Source organism: Paramormyrops kingsleyae, chromosome 8 (genome assembly GCF_048594095.1).
Source record: "Paramormyrops kingsleyae isolate MSU_618 chromosome 8, PKINGS_0.4, whole genome shotgun sequence".
NCBI lineage: Eukaryota > Metazoa > Chordata > Actinopteri > Osteoglossiformes > Mormyridae > Paramormyrops > Paramormyrops kingsleyae.
Window position 1 is genome coordinate 4,336,842 of NC_132804.1, and position 19,692 is coordinate 4,356,533.

At 45.4% G+C, this 19,692-nt stretch overlaps 2 long non-coding RNA genes and 2 other non-coding genes across 4 annotated transcripts; all 4 read left to right on the plus strand.

The window, feature by feature from the left end:
- The first annotated feature begins 1,307 nt into the window (after positions 1 to 1,307).
- On the plus strand, positions 1,308 to 1,418 carry trnal-caa (transfer RNA leucine (anticodon CAA)). The gene is made up of 2 exons: positions 1,308 to 1,345; positions 1,373 to 1,418. It is a non-coding gene; the product is annotated as a tRNA-Leu (tRNA).
- Positions 1,419 to 3,279: 1,861 nt separating this feature from the next.
- LOC140592181 (uncharacterized) lies at positions 3,280 to 4,694 on the plus strand. The gene is made up of 4 exons (XR_011992471.1): positions 3,280 to 3,542; positions 3,997 to 4,134; positions 4,327 to 4,449; positions 4,536 to 4,694. It is a non-coding gene; the product is annotated as an uncharacterized lncRNA (long non-coding RNA).
- Positions 4,695 to 10,038: 5,344 nt separating this feature from the next.
- Positions 10,039 to 10,149, plus strand: trnal-caa (transfer RNA leucine (anticodon CAA)). The gene is made up of 2 exons: positions 10,039 to 10,076; positions 10,104 to 10,149. It is a non-coding gene; the product is annotated as a tRNA-Leu (tRNA).
- A 1,883-nt stretch (positions 10,150 to 12,032) lies between these two features.
- LOC111853069 (uncharacterized) lies at positions 12,033 to 13,415 on the plus strand. The gene is made up of 4 exons (XR_011992472.1): positions 12,033 to 12,251; positions 12,696 to 12,833; positions 13,018 to 13,140; positions 13,231 to 13,415. It is a non-coding gene; the product is annotated as an uncharacterized lncRNA (long non-coding RNA).
- Positions 13,416 to 19,692: the final 6,277 nt, after the last annotated feature.

Sequence of the window (19,692 nt, forward strand, 5' to 3'; positions counted from 1 at the left end):
ACGCGACCTGAAACTCCGTCTGGGCCGGGTGCTTTACGGATGTTGAGTCGGGAAAAAGTCCTCCTCACGTCATCCTCGGAGAGCTTCAGGCTGGAGTCTTGTGGCGCTGCTTCAGTCTTTGAAGCTTCTTCCACCTCCCTTTCGCTCAGAGCTTTCGGGATGGCCCTCACAGTAATGAATCGCACATATTCATCTGATTCATGTGCATGATTGTTATTGCAATGTTTGTGCTCATTCTCAACACTCTGAGATTCACTGCTGTATCCTTCCCCAAATATTGCTAACCATCCCCTTTGATGACAAACTCATCATATTCATTAGCATCTGATCCTAGTTTCACACTTGAAACCTGAAACTTTTACAGGTAATGGTTGACTAAATGAATAAGCAGACAATTTTCTCTCTGCCTCTGGAACATAAGTAGTCCACACCTTGAACCATCAATCAGGGTTCATTAATTGGAATCATAAGAATGGTATTTTCGTCCTATATACTTTCAAAAATATTTCTATACCATTACATTCATGGCACTTCTGAGCTCTAGCTGGGCATTTCGGGTCTTTGCCAAAATGACCTGCACTTCCACGTAGCAACGCTGTTCTGACTTACTCTTCTGTGGGTGTTGTGGTCATTTGGGTTTCGCTTTGTTGTGTCTTTGCCCTGTGCAGTTCACACTTTCCTTCCTTGTCGATGTAATGCCTTCCTCGAACGTCGCTAACAAGGACTCCTCAATCCTCTCGCAGAACGACGCAACTTCCAACGCCCGGCCGAGAGTGCATAGTCACTAGCTGCTTGTCTGAGTCTACATGCAAATTGCCGCACTGTTTCCCCCAGCTTTTGTGAGAGTGCATGAAACGAGAGCGACACAAAATCTACCTTAACGTGCGATACAAAATAAGCATTCAAAGCCCACACTGCGGCATCATAATCGACCGCGTCGCCTGTATTCAGCAAGGTGGAGATAATGTGCTGCACGTCAGGCCCCGCACGATGTAAAAGCAACGCTCTCCTCTGCTGCCTAGTCACAGCTGTTGTATCAGCATTAACTATAAGTCCTTTCTCATTGGCAAAAAGTTCAAATGATGTTTGAACCATCTCATCCATTTTGCATCTGAAATAGCTTTAAAGCACTCGAACATCAGAACACTCACTTTATCCATATTGGTAGTACTCTCCCCTACTCATGACCACCCAGTTGTCATTGCCTGTATTATATTTTGTTATGTTTATTCACCTTGAACCATCAATCAGGGTTCATTAATTGGAATCACAAATCAAATTATTATTAATTAAATCAGTCACAAGTTGTCAGGATGGCCGAGTGGTCTAAGGCGCCAGACTCAAGGTTCAATACCTTCCGTAGAAGCGGGTGTTCTGGTCTCCCACTGGAGGCGTGGGTTCGAATCCCACTTCTGACACAACCTTTTCTGAAATCAGGAAAGAGACTCAGGAGCATCATGGCCAGGACTGAGAGGCTTAGGAGGACTTTCTACCTCCAGGCCATAAGGTTTCTGAACCTGAACATGCCATTGCATCTCATACCCTGATGTACATTGTGCTCTTGTATCCCTCACCAAATCCGTACTGCTACACTGGTAGCTTTATGTCTTGTTACCGTTCATTTTGAACATACTCCTCTGCTTGCATTTTTAGCTTGCTTTTTGCACTTTTTAACTTTAACAACTTGCACAGTCTACAAAAGAGCGCTTCAGGATGCATTTCACTACGTGTTGTACTTTGTATAACTATGTATGTGACAATTAAAGAATCTTGAATCTACGAGTAGAGAATTAACCTGTGCAAATTTGTCATACGATGAACATTCCCAGATAGCAAAATCTTTCTGGCCCGGATGTGACCCACATCACGCATTTTCATCTGGCCTACATATAGCATGGAATGATGGCGATTGAGCGGACCGCTCTAGGTTGCCGCATCAGGTTGGCACATGTGGGCCAGAGCAGGGCCTAATGTTAGCCACGAGTGGGCGGGCTCTGTTTGACATCTGGCCATATTGTGGCCCATTACCAGTTTCTGAACCTCACAGATGTTAACCTCATAAGAGCTACTTTTCAACAGGAACTGCATACAGTGCCTGATCATGTGTTTAAAACCAACAAAAGTCCAACGTCTTCAAGGATTTTAAATCTGAGGGAAAAAAAAAAACAATGTCCATGGACGTCTGGTGCTGGGTGGGTTCTGTCTTCTTGAGGTGGACACGCCCTTTACATTTACAGCATTTAGCATATCCGCATGCTATCTGGGTTCCATCTATAAATCCTTTAGTCACGGCAAGAGCCTGGTCATTTTGCTTGGACACTGAATATCATTAGACAGTGGACATTGTTAGGCCCTGTTAAGCTACAGTGTATTGGGAAATAAAGTGCTGAATTGGAATGAAGTGTCCTGACACTACCTGCACATTAATGCTCGTAACGATTGCTTTTTCAAGTAACCTCCTTCATTTACTACTGTATTACAGTGATGAGAACGCGAGTAGGCATGCCTTCACAAATAAACAATTCTGTAATAAATAACGATGTATTATAGTACGTTATTCTCAAAGGTTTATCCCCAGGAAAAACAAAACAAACAAAAACATGCAGTAGCCTTTTGAGTGCTAAGCATACTCCGCGCATAGCCCGACACGCCGCTGCCAGTAGAAGAACCGCGGTAGTAGAAGAAGCTTCCAGTAGCAATAAACGGAGTTCAATACATACAGTTTGTAAAGATGCGAGTGCAAAGCCACGGTGTCCGATGTTTGAAATGAGAAGCTGAAAACGGGTGTTCAGATGAGATTAGATAACCTTTAATCAAATCGAACGTATTTATATTGGCTAGGGAGTGACGGGGTGTCTAACCGGAGCGGAATTCTCGCTTCTATGCCGACTGTCACCCGCAGAAACGAACAGCCAAACCAACCTGCCCAACTCTGCCGACGCAACCGCACTGTAAACCCTGAGCTGCCGAAGCCAAACCGCTGTCCCGCAGGTACATTTAGTTCCTTTCGTCGCCACGGAGACTGAGTGACGCTCCGTCTGATCTCGGTCACTGGAACGGAAAGGGATCCGGTTCGCGCCATTAACTGCGGATTGCGCGCTAAACCCGCTGTCTGGAATACCCTCCGGTGTACCGCAGTCTGTTGTTAATCAGGCGGTGTGCGCATTCTCACGTGTTCCGAGCTTTAGAAATTAGTTTTGTCTTGATATATTGCAGTTTCGATTTATATATGTAGTATTGCGACATATTTTAATTAATCGAATCTTACATTAAGCTTTAATTGAGAATGAAAAAATAAAAATACATTTTATAGTACGCTATATATTGTGCGAAAAGTGATGCGTCGATGACAAATGTAGCGCCGTCCTCTCGCCACGCCTCTTTTTAAAGTTGCCTTTAAATTGGCGTTTTCCAAAGTCAGTACCATGCTAAGTAAAAAGCAATAGACGACAGGGTTGCAATAATGCGGGTGTTTCTGGCGGCTATTGTTATGGCTAAGTTGTTAATTGTATTTGGATCTAGATGTGAAAAACCATGTCCTGGTGAGTTTAACGCTCCTTGTCCATCTCCTTGTTATATAGCAGTTGTGTTAATGTAGAAGAATAATTAATTAGGCCTGCAAGTATTTGTCGTGGTTCACTGCTTGGTTGATTGATCCTTCCTTTTATGTGAACTGTGTCCTTTATCCTGCCAATGCCCATTTCTAAGTCATGGGTATGCCTAAATTGACTGACTGGGATGTTTTCCAGCTTGCCAATGGGTGGAGGATCCACATGGTTTATTCAAAATGCAACAACAAAACGCTCCAATTGCTGTCTTGTCCAGTCAAATTCCTCGATCTGACCAGAAACTCCTGCATGAATCTGAAATGGCAGCTTCTGAATGTTTAGCTAAATGGCTAACAACTTCTACTAAAGATGTTCGTCTGCCTTTGCATGCAGTTTGGTTTATTTAGTCTATCGGAATTAAGCCTATGGTATGGATTTTCCCATGTAGTCTGCAGAGCTGGTGCCTGTCCAACAAATGGGGGGAAGCTGCCATCAACATCAAGCTGTACCTGTGATTGCGACTGTCCTGGCAAATTGAAGTGCTGTGCATATGGAACTATCCGTACATGTGTGCAATCTACTTCTGGTAAGTGTCCCTGCTTTTGTGTGATCGTGTGTGTAAATGTGCTCCTTGTTCCCTAGTGACTGGGTAGGACTAGGGTGGCCACGGGCATGACTTGGCACTCACTCACCTGAGTGCCAGCTTGTAGCTGACAGGAAGTGGTGGCATCTGTATTGGTGTAATGTTAATGCCTTTGTCTGATCTTTGCTTCTGAAGGATATCCAGGTCTATGTCCCGTCATTACGACGAGTGCCACAACGTGTAAGGTTGACGGAGATTGTTCCAAGGGCTGGCAGTGTTATTCCAGTGGTTGTGGTAACCTGTGTGTACCTACAGCAGGTAATGTTGTGTGGTTGTAATTAAACCCAAAGTAATTGATGCTCTGTGGTGTGTGTATATAACCCCATTGCCTACTTCCTCTACAGGGAAGCGAGACGATTGACCCCCTCAAAGGGATGTTCGGTGGTCCCAGGATTCCCGATGTCCTGTGGGAATGTACACTGCTTGTCCCTGTGACTTACGGGGGTGCTTTCTGGTGCAATTCTGAATTGTGGTCAACTGAGCAATAAATGCTTGTTTGCAAAGCTTGCTGTGGGGTGCATTTTTGTGAGCTAGAAAGGGGTTTGAGGGAACTCCCTTTGCTGTTCTCCTGTGGGTGGTGTGGCTTACTGACTGAATTCAGTTATTCAATGCAAATACACAGAACCATGCTGCTATTTTGGGATGTGGATCACTAGTCTGCTACAGAAAGTGGCTGCTCATCAATGCAATCATTGTAGCAGCTGTGTTTCAGCTCTGGTGCTGCTAACTTTGGATGCAGACAGTTCAAATATCTGCTGCCCTTAGCAGCGAAGACTTGCTGTCAAGTTATGGTAGGTTTCAACAGCTCAGCTCTTGCCCAAACTTGGAAACGGCCAGTCCAAGACTGAAGGAGGCAAGGGACAACTCAATTATTGTCTTACTTGGAAGCAAGATTAGGTCGATACCCGATTAGGTTGATAACGTTTAAGGATAAACAATGGAAAATTTTGGGCTGGAGCGTCCTGCTATATTATAGTTATTCACCTTGAACCATTAGTCTGGTTTCATTAAATCGCAGGCATCCCTGGTTCTACTCTGGTCCCTTTGCGCTTCTTTCTTCTGCTTGCAAACATCCACCCTATAGTTCCCCCCCCTCTTAAATGGATAACATACTGTTCAGTACATGGCTTTCCCCTTTTACTTGGACATAAACTGCTGTCTCAAACATGTTTTCTCTACAGACTTTTGGTTTCAATTACAGACCAACCAAACTCAGTCATATATTTTTAATTTCTTCTGTAGCTAAACACTGGTTTTAACAGCCGTAGCTCATTTTCTTAAGTACGCCAATACAAATACTTGACGTGGTTTTTCAGCTTCCCAATTCAATTCTTTTATTGTGTACAAGTACGAGTACACTGAAATGCTTGCTTGCATGTGCTCCTGCAGACAGTGAACATAGACAAGATGGATAGACAACAGGATGACAAGTGAATGAATGATGGTGAATTATAAATAAGTAAATAAGACCAAAATCACAGGAATAAATAGAGACAGAGACAAAAATATATGTGTGGGTAGCAGTGGAGGTGACACAGGTTACTGATTGTTCATGAGTCTGATTGCAGTTGGGTAGAAACTGTTCCTAAACCTGGAGGTGCGCGTCCGAATGGACTTCAGTCGCTCCCCAGATGGGAGGAGGGTGAAAAGTGACAGTGCAGGGTGGCTGTGGTCCCGTCTGATAGTTCACTTTCCTGAGACAGCGTTGTCTTAAAATGGATGAGAGAGGGATATAGGGCTCTCGAAGGAACAAACAGGCACGCTTAGGTTCACTCAAATACACTTTAATAAGTAATACAAAATGATCTCGCATTAACACCAATACTAAGCTATCATATTGAAGGCAATGCAAAATAACTCGTACTACAACGGGTATCAAATAATATATATCTTATAGCTAATAGTATTAGGTGCAAAGGTACGAATATATATATAGAAAAGAAGCAATAATACATAAAAGAAGCAAGGAAACATAAAAAGTTACGAAATATTATCACAAGCGGCAATAATTTACTCGCAACAATCAATGGAAAGCATAAGCAGTTGCAAAGCTATTTACACTCGGACGTGCTATCATCACCCACCTTCACACATGGACTGGGGAGCCCTTTCAGTCCTGGCAGGAGACCAACACGTGAGTTCCGAGAAAAGTGCCGGGCGATGCGTGCTCTATCCCACGGCTGAACTCCGGTCAGTACTGGGATCTCCCCCTTCCTTTATACTAAATTTAGAGTTGCGTGTGGGCAGGGGGTAAGCTGGCCAGGCTCACCTCTTCCCCCCAGGCAATATAGTGTGCTCCAATTGCCCCTTTTGTCCGAGTGATGCTGCTTGCGATAACATACTACAATAGGCGTCCTTGCGCAATGCCTCCCTGTTCCCCCCTAAAGGCAATATAGGGTGCTGTATACCGACCCCCCACCCTATCTCCCGAAACCAAGATAAGCATCCTGCATGCCTGTTACGACCCTGTCTAGGGGTTAGGGTGTAACAGAGGAAGGGAATGGGGAAAGGGGAACACAGGGTGTGGTGTACAAGGGAACACACGTGGACAAAGGGGATATTTTTATAGTTTTTTTATATATTTTATTCACGCAAGACAGACACATAACAGCAAACCTGGTGCAAGAGCTTCAGGAGTGATAAAGGCCAAAACAATAAACAAAACCCCAACTACCGAACGAAACCCAAGTCTAACTGAACTACCAAAGAACACAGAAACAACAAAACCTATACCTAACTCCCTATCCAAATCAGTGGACACAAAGTATAACAAAACAAAACGGCAACCACTCCCTACGCACCAGATACATACACAAACACACATACAAGCCAAAGCGTAAAGTCCGAGGGGCGCGCGAAGTCGTAAACCAAAAACCGGGCGAAAGATCGAAAACCAGAAATCAAACAAAACCAGGGCAGAAGTACAGAGAAGGGCAAAGCGAGAAATCGTAATCCGAGAAACCAAAACCGTCATACACAATAATCATTCAAATAAGCAAACCAAAACACAATCCAAAATATGAGCAGAGCTCTCGAGGGTACTTTCTGTCCGGCTTTTCACTTCCGCCGGACGGAAGTGACGGCCGGCTTGCGGGGAAAGGTGGGCGGGGTCCAGACGGGGAGGCGGAGCAAGGGTCGAGCTGAGTGGTCCTGGTGGAGGGGGCGGAGCGAACAGCAGCAGGACGTAACAATGCCGATCTAATGGCCCAGATGAGCATCCTGGCTTCTCTTTATGAGCCCAAGTTATTTATGGCAAAATTAGGTTTTACAGGGGATCGGTAAATAACATGTTCGTGCAGTTTAGTAACATTCGGGGTGAATCATGGACGATTGATCTGAATTTCAGGACGATCAGTCCACACGCGATCGGAATTAATCCACAATTACAACTTTCCAGAATATTATAGTAAAGTTAATTCCATGTCACGTGGGTGACGTAATCGTCCGCGAATTCATCCTAATACAAGCGTGTAGTGTGGATGTCGCGGATCGCAGGCAGCTGTGTGCCCGTGATCTTCTGTGCTGAGTGCACCAGCCGCTGCAGAGCTCTGTTGTCCTGAACTGACAGAATCTGCACAGGGGTGTGGGGGACATCCGGGCTTTCCTCAGTCTCCTGAGGAAGTAGAGGCGTTGTTGGGCTTTCTTGACTGTTGCCGTAGTGTGACTTGACCATTTGAGGTCATCAGTGAGGGTGACTCCGAGGAACCTAAAGCTGCTGATCTGCTCCACAGCCTCACCTCCGATGTAGATGGGGCTGTGCTCTGTTGACTGTTTTGCGGAAATCCACAATCATCTCCTTAGTTTTGTTGACGTTGAGGGAGAGGTTGTTGTCCTGACACCATTCTTCCAGGAGTCTGACCTCCTCCCTATAGGCCGTCTCATCGTCCTCGCTGATCAGACCTATTACGGCGGTATCGTCAGCAAACTTCAGGATGGTGTTGGAGCTGTACTTAGCTACGCAGTCATGTGTATAGAGAGAGTAAAGCAGGGGGCTCAGCACACTGCCCTACGGGGTGCCAGTGTTGATGGTGATGACGGAGGAGGTTTTTCCACCAATACGCACTGGCTGACGTCTGTTGGTGAGGGAATCCGGTACCCAGTTGCACAGTGAAGAGCTAATCCCCAGATCCAGGAGTTTAGTGATGAGCTGGGATGGAATGACGGTGTGAAATGCAGAGCTGTAGTCCACAAACAGCAGCCTGGCATAACAGTTCTTGTTTTCCAGATGAGACAGGGTGGTGTGGAGTGTTATGGAGATGGCATCCTCCGTGGACCTGTTGCTAAGATAGGCAAACTGGAAGGGGTCCAGACTGTCAGGGATGATGTCCTTGATGTGTTCTAGCACCAGCCTCTCGAAGCACTTCATGGCTATGAACCGCCCAGTAGCGCTTACCATTAAGGCAGTCTGTTTTATTTTTCTTAGGGACAGGGATGATGGCTGAGTGCCTGAAGCAGGTGGGGACAGATGAGACTCTCAGAGATGTATCAAAAATATCCGTAAAGACAGCAGCTAGTTGGTCGCAACATGTTTTTAAGACGCGACCCGAAACTCCGTCTGGGCCGGGTGCTTTACGGATGTTGAGTCGGGAAAAAGTCCTCCTCACGTCATCCTCGGAGAGCTTCAGGCTGGAGTCTTGTGGCGCTGCTTCAGTCTTTGAAGCTTCTTCCACCTCCCTTTCGCTCAGAGCTTTCGGGATGGCCCTCACAGTAATGAATCGCACATATTCATCTGATTCATGTGCATGATTGTTATTGCAATGTTTGTGCTCATTCTCAACACTCTGAGATTCACTGCTGTATCCTTCCCCAAATATTGCTAACCATCCCCTTTGATGACAAACTCATCATATTCATTAGCATCTGATCCTAGTTTCACACTTGAAACCTGAAACTTTTACAGGTAATGGTTGACTAAATGAATAAGCAGACAATTTTCTCTCTGCCTCTGGAACATAAGTAGTCCACACCTTGAACCATCAATCAGGGTTCATTAATTGGAATCATAAGAATGGTATTTTCGTCCTATATACTTTCAAAAATATTTCTATACCATTACATTCATGGCACTTCTGAGCTCTTGCTGGGCATTTCGGGTCTTTGCCAAAAATGACCTGCACTTCCACGTAGCAATGCTGTTCTGACTTACTTTTCTGTGGGTGTTGTGGTCATTTGGGTTTTGCTTTGTTGTGTCTTTGCCCTGTGCAGTTCACACTTTCCTTCCTTGTCGATGTAATGCCTTCCTCGAACGTCGCTAACAAGGGCTCCTCAATCCTCTCGCAGAACGACGCAACTTCCAACGCCCGGCCGAGAGTGCATAGTCTCTAGCTGCTTGTCTGAGTCTATATGCAAATTGCTGCACTGTTTCCCCCAGCTTTTGTGAGAGTGCATGAAACGAGGGCGACACAAAATCTACCTTAACGTGCGATACAAAATAAGCATTCAAAGCCCACACTGCGGCATCATAATCGACCGCGTCGCCTGTATTCAGCAAGGTGGAGAATATGTGCTGCACGTCAGGCCCCGCACGATGTAAAAGCAACGCTCTCCTCTGCTGCCTAGTCACAGCTGTTGTATCAGCATTAACTATAAGTCCTTTCTCATTGGCAAAAAGTTCAAATGATGTTTGAACCATCTCATCCATTTTGCATCTGAAATAGCTTTAAAGCACTCGAACATCAGAACACTCACTTTATCCATATTGGTAGTACTCTCCCCTACTCATGACCACCCAGTTGTCATTGCCTGTATTATATTTTGTTATGTTTATTCACCTTGAACCATCAATCAGGGTTCATTAATTGGAATCACAAATCAAATTATTATTATTAATTGAACCAGTCCAAAGTCGTCAGGATGGCTGAGTGGTCTAAGGCGCCAGACTCAAGGTTCAATACCTTCCATAGAAACGGGTGTTCTGGTCTCCCACTGGAGGCGTGGGTTCGAATCCCACTTCTGACACAACCTTTTCTGAAATCAGGAAAGAGACTCAGGAGCATCATGGCCAGGACTGAGAGGCTTAGGAGGACTTTCTACCTCCAGGCCATAAGGTTTCTGAACCTGAACATGCCATTGCTCCTCACACCCTGATGTACATTGTGCTCTTGTATCCCTCACCAAATCCGCACTGCTACACTGGTCGCTTTATGTCTTGTTACCGTTCATTTTGAACATACTCCTCTGCTTGCATTTTTAGCTTGCTTTTTGCACTTTTTAACTTTAACAACTTGCACAGTCTACAAAAGAGCGCTTCAGGATGCATTTCACTACGTGTTGTACTTTGTATAACTATGTATGTGACAATTAAAGAATCTTGAATCTACGAGTAGAGAAGTAACCTGTGCAAATTTGTCATACGATGAACATTCCCAGATAGCAAAATCTTTCTGGCCCAGATGTGGCCCACATCACTCATTTTCATCTGGCCTACATATAGCATGGAATGATGGCGATTGAGCGGACCGCTCTAGGTTGCCGCATCAGGTTGGCACATGTGGGTCAGAGCAGGGCCTAATGTTAGCCACGAGTGGGCGGGCTCTGTTTGACATCTGGCCATATTGTGGCCCATTACCAGTTTCTGAACCTCACAGATGTTAACCTCATAAGAGCTACTTTTCAACAGGAACTGCATACAGTCCCTGATCATGTGTTTAAAACCAACAAAAGTCCAACGTCTTCAAGGATTTTAAATCTGAGGGAAAAAAAAAAACAATGTCCATGGACGTCTGGTGCTGGGTGGGTTCTGTCTTCTTGAGGTGGACACGCCCTTTACATTTACAGCATTTAGCATTAGGCCCATATCCACATGCTATCTGGGTTCCATCTATAAATCCTTTAGTCACGGCAAGAGCCTGGTCATTTTGCTTGGACACTGAATATCATTAGACAGTGGACATTGTTAGGCCCTGTTAAGCCACAGTACATTGGGAAATAAAGTGTTGAATTGGAATGAAGTGTCCTGACACTACCTGCACATTAATGCTCGTAAGGATTGCTTTTTCAAGTAACCTCCTTCATTTACTACTGCCTTCACAAATAAACAATTCTGTAATAAATAACGATGTATTATAGTACGTTATTCTCAAAGGTTTATCCCCAAGAAAAACAAAACAAACAAAAACATGCAGTAGCCTTTTGAGTGCTAAGCATACTCCGCGCATAGCCCGACACGCCGCTGCCAGTAGAAGAACCGCGGTAGTAGAAGAAGCTTCCAGTAGCAATAAACGGAGTTCAATACATACAGTTTGTAAAGATGCGAGTGCAAAGCCACGGTGTCCGATGTTTGAAATGAGAAGCTGAAAACGGGTGTTCAGATGAGATTAGATAACCTTTGATCAAATCGAATTTATGTATATTGGCTAGGGAGTGACGGGGTGTCTAACCGGAACGGAATTCTCGCTTCTATGCCGACTGTCGCCCGCAGAAACGATCAGCCAAACCAACCTGCCCAACTCTGCCGACGCAACCGCACTGTAAACCCTGAGCTGCCGAAGCCAAACCGCTGTCCCGCAGGTACATTTAGTTCCTTTCGTCGCCACGGAGACTGAGTGACGCTCCGTCTGATCTCGGTTTCTGGAACGGAAAGGGATCCGGTTCGCGCCATTAACTGCGGATTGCGCGCTAAACCCGCTGTCTGGAATACCCTCCGGTGTACCGCAGTCTGTTGTTAATCAGGCGGTGTGCGCATTCTCACGTGTTCTGAGCTTTAGAAATTAGTTTTGTCTTGATATATTGCCGTTTCGATTTATATATGTAATATTGCGACATATTTTAATTAATCGAATCTTACATTAAGCTTTAATTGAGAATGAAAAAATAAAAATACATTTTATACTACGGTATATATTGTGCGAAAAGTGATGCGTCGATGACAAATGTAGCGCCGTCCTCTCGCCACGCCTCTTTTTAAAGTTGCCTTTAAATTGGCGTTTTCCAAAGTCAGTACCATGCTAAGTAAAAAGCAATAGACGACAGGGTTGCAATAATGCGGGTGTTTCTGGCGGCTATTGTTATGGCTAAGTTGTTAATTGTATTTGGATTTAGATGTGAAGAACCATGTCCTGGTGAGTTTAACGCTCCTTGTCCATCTCCTTGTTATATAGCAGTTGTGTTAATGTCGAAGAATAATTAATTAGGCCTGCAAGTATTTGTCGTGGTTCACTGCTTGGTTGATTGATCCTTCCTTTTACGTGAACTGTGTCCCTTATCGTGCCAATGCCCATTTCTAAGTCATGGGTATGCCTAAATTGACTGACAGCTTGGCAATGGGTGGAGGATCCACATAGTTTATTCAAAATGTACCAACAAAATGCTCCAATTGCTGTCTTGTCCAGTCAAATTCCTTGATCTGACCAGAAACTCCTGCATGAATCTGAAATGGCAGCTTCTGAATGTTTAGCTAAATGGCTAACAACTTCTACTAAAGATGTTCTTGTCTGCCTTTTGCATGCAGTTTGGTTTATTTACTCTATTGGAGTTGAGCCTATGGTATGGATTTTCCCATGTAGTCTGCAGAGCTGGTGCCTGTCCAACAAATGGGGGGAGGCTGCCATCAACATCAAGCTGTACCTGTGATTGCGACTGTCCTGGCAAATTGAAGTGCTGTGCATATGGAACTATCCGTACATGTGTGCAATCTACTTCTGGTAAGTGTCCCTGCTTTTGTGCGTGTGTGTGTGTGTCTCGTGACCTAGTGACTGGGTAGGACTAGGGTGGCCACGGGCATGACTTGGCACTCACTCACCTGAGTGCCAGCTTGTAGCTGACAGGAAGTGGTGGCATCTGTATTGGTGTAATGTTAATGCCTTTGTCTGATCTTTGCTTCTGAAGGATATCCAGGTCTATGTCCCGTCATTACGACGAGTGCCACAACGTGTAAGGTTGACAGAGATTGTTCCAAGGGCTGGAAGTGTTATTCCAGTGGTTGTGGTAACCTGTGTGTACCTACAGCAGGTAATGTTGTGTGGTTGTAATTAAACCCAAAGTAATTGATGCTCTGTGGTGTGTACACGTATATAACCCCGTTGCCTACTTCCTCTACAGGGAAGCGAGACGATTGATCCCCTCAAAGGGATGTTCAGTGGTCCCAGGATTCCCACTGTCCTGGGCCATTGCAATGCTGCCAGATGTCCTGTGGGAATGTACACTGCTTGTCCCTGTGACTTAGGGGGGCTTTCTGGTGCAATTCTGAATTGTGGTCTACTGAGCAATAAATGCTTGTGTGCGAAGCTTGCTGTGGGGTGCATTTTTGTGAGCTAGAAATGGGCTTGCGGGAACTCCCTTTGCTGTTCTCCTGGGGGTGGTGTGGCTTAAATTGACTGACTGAATTCAATTGTCAATGCAACTATACACTGACCCATAACCCCATTTGGGGATGTAGGTCACTGGTCCACAGCAGAAAATGGCTGCTCATCCAATGCAGTTATTCTAGTAGCTGTGTCTTGCCTCTGGTGCTGCGACAATTGAATACAGATTTAAAGATCTGCTACCACATTGGGCCCTCAGATCAATCCATTTTAGTTCAATATTTTTGGATTCAAAAATCTGACATCAGCTGGTAGCGTTCAGAAACGGGAAACATAATTAGGTTCCTCCCCCGACATTTGTGTAGTTGTCACCGTACAGAGCAGACAATGCCCTTTTAAGGCAAAATTGTCATACATGGTTCTCTGAACAAAATGAGTCTTTGTATATTAAGTTGCAGAAATCAAATTCTTAAACCATGGAGTACGACTAGAGAACTTTAAAATGTTGTGTGGACCTGCCCTATAAATATTGGAGAAACTGTAAATAAAACTGGTGGACAAATTGGCAACACCTGTGGCTGGAGCGTCCTGCTATATTATACTTATTCACCTTGAACCATCAATCTGGTTTCATTAAATAACTGCTGTCTCAAACATGTTTTCTCTACAGACTTTTGGTTTCAATTACAGACCAACCAAACTCAGTCATATATTTTTAATTTCTTCTGTAGCTAAACACTTGTTTTAACAGCCGTAGCTCATTTTCTTAAGTACGCCAATACAAATACTTGACGTGGTTTTTCAGCTTCCCAATTCAATTCTTTTATTGTGTACAAGTATGAGTACCGTGTACAATGAAATGCTTGCATGTGCTCCTGCAGACAGTGAACATAGACAAGATGGATAGACAACAGGATGACAAGTGAATGAGTGAATTATAAGTAAATAAGACCAAAATCACAGGAATAAATAGACAGAGACAAAAATATGTGTGGGGGGGGGGGGTAACAGTGGAGGTGACACAGGTTACTGATTGTTCATGAGTCTGATTGCAGTTGGGTAGAAACTGTTCCTAAACCTGGAGGTGCGCGTCCGAATGGACTTCAGTCGCTCCCCAGATGGGAGGAGGGTGAAAAGTGACAGTGCAGGGTGGCTGTGGTCCCGTCTGATAGTTCACTTTCCTGAGACAGCGTTGTCTTAAAATGGATGAGAGAGGGATATAGGGCTCTCGAAGGAACAAACAGGCACGCTTAGGTTCACTCAAATACACTTTAATAAGTAATACAAAATGATCTCGCATTAACACCAATACTAAGCTATCATATTGAAGGCAATGCAAAATAACTCGTACTACAACGGGTATCAAATAATATATATCTTATAGCTAATAGTATTAGGTGCAAAGGTACGAATATATATATAGAAAAGAAGCAATAATACATAAAAGAAGCAAGGAAACATAAAAAGTTACGAAATATTATCACAAGTGGCAATAATTTACTCGCAACAATCAATGGAAAGCATAAGCAGTTGCAAAGCTATTTACACTCGGACGTGCTATCATCACCCACCTTCACACATGGACTGGGGAGCCCTTTCAGTCCTGGCAGGAGACCAACACGTGAGTTCCGAGAAAAGTGCCGGGCGATGCGTGCTCTATCCCACGGCTGAACTCCGGTCAGTACTGGGATCTCCCCCTTCCTTTATACTAAATTTAGAGTTGCGTGTGGGCAGGGGGTAAGCTGGCCAGGCTCACCTCTTCCCCCCAGGCAATATAGTGTGCTCCAATTGCCCCTTTTGTCCGAGTGATGCTGCTTGCGATAACATACTACAATAGGCGTCCTTGCGCAATGCCTCCCTGTTCCCCCCTAAAGGCAATATAGGGTGCTGTATACCGACCCCCCACCCTATCTCCCGAAACCAAGATAAGCATCCTGCATGCCGATCTAATGGCCCAGATGAGCATCCTGGCTTCTCTTTATGAGCCCAAGTTATTTATGGCAAAATTAGGTTTTACAGGGGATCGGTAAATAACATGTTCGTGCAGTTTAGTAACATTCGGGGTGAATCATGGACGATTGATCTGAATTTCAGGACGATCAGTCCACACGCGATCGGAATTAATCCACAATTACAACTTTCCAGAATATTATAGTAAAGTTAATTCCATGTCACGTGGGTGACGTAATCGTCCGCGAATTCATCCTAATACAAGCGTGTAGTGTGGATGTCGCGGATCGCAGGGAGCTGTGTGCCCGTGATCTTCTGTGCTGAGTGCACCAGCCGCTGCAGAGCTCTGTTGTCCTGAACTGACAGAATCTGCACAGGGGTGTGGGGGACATCCGGGCTTTCCTCAGTCTCCTGAGGAAGTAGAGGCGTTGTTGGGCTTTCTTGACTGTTGCCGTAGTGTGACTTGACCATTTAAGGTCATCAGTGAGGGTGACTCCGAGGAACCTAAAGCTGCTGACCTGCTCCACAGCCTCACCTCCGATGTAGATGGGGCTGTGCTCTGTTGTCTGTTTGCGGAAATCCACAATCATCTCCTTAGTTTTGTTGACGTTGAGGGAGAGGTTGTTGTCCTGACACCATTCTTCCAGGAGTCTGACCTCCTCCCTATAGGCCGTCTCATCGTCCTCGCTGATCAGACCTATTACGGCGGTATCGTCAGCAAACTTCAGGATGGTGTTGGAGCTGTACTTAGCTACGCAGTCATGGGTGTAGAGAGAGTAAAGCAGGGGGCTCAGCACACTGTCCTGCGGGGTGCCAGTGCTGATGGTGATGATGGAGGAGGTTTTTCCACCAGTACGCACTGGCTGAGGTCTGTTGGTGAGGGAATCCAGTACCCAGTTGCGCAGTGAAGAGCTAATCCCCAGATCCAGGAGTTTAGTGATGAGCTGGGATGGAATGACGGTGTTAAATACGGAGCTGTAGTCCACAAACAGCAGCCTGGCATAACAGTTCATGTTTTCCAGATGAGACAGGGTGGTGTGGAGTGTTATGGAGATGGCATCCTCCGTGGACCTGTTGCTATGATAGGCAAACTGGAAGGGGTCCAGACTGTCAGGGATGATGTCCTTGATGTGTTCTAGCACCAGCCTCTCGAAGCACTTCATGGCTATGGGAGTAAGCGGTACTGGACGGTAATCATTAAGGCAGTCTGTTTTATTTTTCTTAGGGACAGGGATGATGGCTGAGTGCTTGAAGCAGGTGGGGACAGATGAGACTCTCAGAGACGTATCAAAAATATCCGTAAAGACAGCAGCTAGTTGGTCGCAACATGTTTTTAAGACGCGACCTGAAACTCCGTCTGGGCCGGGTGCTTTACGGATGTTGAGTCGGGAAAAAGTCCTCCTCACGTCATCCTCGGAGAGCTTCAGGCTGGAGTCTTGTGGCGCTGCTTCAGTCTTTGAAGCTTCTTCCACCTCCCTTTCGCTCAGAGCTTTCGGGATGGCCCTCACAGTAATGAATCGCACATATTCATCTGATTCATGTGCATGATTGTTATTGCAATGTTTGTGCTCATTCTCAACACTCTGAGATTCACTGCTGTATCCTTCCCCAAATATTGCTAACCATCCCCTTTGATGACAAACTCATCATATTCATTAGCATCTGATCCTAGTTTCACACTTGAAACCTGAAACTTTTACAGGTAATGGTTGACTAAATGAATAAGCAGACAATTTTCTCTCTGCCTCTGGAACATAAGTAGTCCACACCTTGAACCATCAATCAGGGTTCATTAATTGGAATCATAAGAATGGTATTTTCGTCCTATATACTTTCAAAAATATTTCTATACCATTACATTCATGGCACTTCTGAGCTCTAGCTGGGCATTTCGGGTCTTTGCCAAAATGACCTGCACTTCCACGTAGCAACGCTGTTCTGACTTACTCTTCTGTGGGTGTTGTAGCTGTACTTACTTGAAGAGAACTTTAGCCAAGAGGAATACCCAGCAAAGGATGCCATTCTTTCACTGACCAACACCAATCAGGAATACAAATCAATTAGCCCTGAAGAAGACCTAAATCAGAAGAGGGGGGAGGACGCTGGCGTGTTTTGTCGCCGCTTCCCTTTTATGCTTTTTATACCTTTTATGCTTTATGTTTTATGCTTTATGCTCTCCCCTAGGTAGTTTGACTGCTACCTAGTTGTTTTATGGTTTGTAATCTACAAACTACAAGCCATTATTTATTGAACTGAACTGGCTCTGTCGAGCTCCATGTAGCCCCCGATCTTCACCGCAGTCGATTCCCGTACCTCGTAAGCCGACTTCCACTCACCATCTGGCGTCGTCAGCATCTGTCTGCCTGACTCTCGGCCACTCGATGACGGGAAAGAAGCTGCTGGGCTGTGGCTACAAGTTTTTCTGCTGCGGGTTTGTCCTGGTCTCCATTATCTTTCTGGCTTTCTCATCCAGTCGCCGGCGGACCTCTTCAGCGGCTGGCGGCATGACGCTCACGTACACCGCCGCACAGCTACTTAGCCTCGATACATACACTCGCCCAGTGTGTATGTCCACCATCGGGGAACATGGACTTCTACGCCGACCTCGTTACATCCATAGAAGCTCCCGGAGAAAATTCATCTATCATCGTCACTCCAACCACTGTGCTCCATATCCACGCTTCGCTTCAAAAATCCCGGCTCTCTGGTCAGTAACCGGCGCACATTGGCGACGTCATCAGAACACTGTCGCGCTTGATACATGTAACACGGCGGAGTGTGGGTTTCGCGGAGCGGACTGGACTGTACTGCGCCCCCTACAGAGACATGTTGTTCCTCCAATGGTCAAAATTGAACTCTTCAATACACAGTCCATGTCAAAAAAGGCATCCTTCTTACAGGAGCATATCCTTGAAAATGGATTAGATCTCCTGTGCCTTACTGAAACATGGCATGAGCCAGAAGTGTTTTATACCTTAAATGAATCCTGCCCCCCTGGCTACTCTTACCTTGAGAAGGCACGCAGCACTGGTCGTGGTGGTGGCCTTGCTGCAATACATAGTCAGGACTTGGAGCTATCTTCCATTCCACTACCTGTACTCTCAACATTTGAATGCCTTGCATTCAAATGCAAGCCTCCTTTATCTTTAACATTTCTTCTTGTTTATCGCCCTCCAAAACCCAACTCAGCTTTCCTCCTGGAGTTTCAGGACCTTCTCAGCACACTCTACACAACCTCTGCCAACATTATGTTACTCGGTGACTTTAACATTCATGTTGACACCCCCTCCTGCCACTCTGCTGCTGAGTTCCTCCATCTACTCGACTCTTTAAATCTGCAGCAACATGTTGATGCCCCCACTCACTCCAAGGGACACACACTTGACCTGGTAATATCAAGCTATGTTCCCATTAAAAAGTTACAGGTACGTGATCTAGGGCTGTCGGACCACAAAGCCATCTACATGGAGCTGCCTTTCTCCTACTCATCACACTGTAAACCAGAGCGGCAAATCAACTTTAGGTCTATTAAAAACATTGACCCTGACGCCCTAGCTCTAGACCTGCAACACATATCCTGTGACCCTACCACTTTTTCCTCAGTTACTGAAACAGTGGATTTTTACAATCATTCTCTGTCCAGCCTCCTAGACCACCATGCCCCCGTCAGAACCCGCACGGTGACCTTCTCACGTTCAGCCCCCTGGTACACCAGTGAGCTGCGGAGGATGAAATCTGCTGGACGTATCCTTGAACGGCGCTTCAAGGCTTCTGGACTCACCGTTCATATGCAGGCCTATAGGGAACATCAAAAGGCCTATGCCAAATCCCTCAAAGATGCACGGTCCCGGTTTTATTCCAATATCATCAACAGCGACCCTAGGAACTCGAGACAACTTTTTTCCACCATTAATCACCTTCTCCAGCCACAAACGACCTCTCCCTCGGATGCCACTGTGGAAAATTGCAATAACTTAATGAACTTCTTTAGATATAAAATAATAACCATCCGCTCCCTTCTCTCCAGTCCTCCTAGCCCATCAGCCACTTTCACCACTTTATCTGACTCACTGCCGGGACCTTCCAGACCTCTCAGCCACTTCTCCACCGTTACTCTGCAAGAGGTTGAGGCAATCATCACTAAGATGAAACCATCCACTTGCGTGTTGGACCCCTTCCCCACAGTTCTGGTAAAATCCAATCTTGCAATCCTCAGCCCCCTCATTACCCAAGTGATAAACCTTTCCCTTCAAGCTGGTCATGTTCCACCTGCACTCAAAAATGCTGTCATTAGGCCACTTCTTAAAAA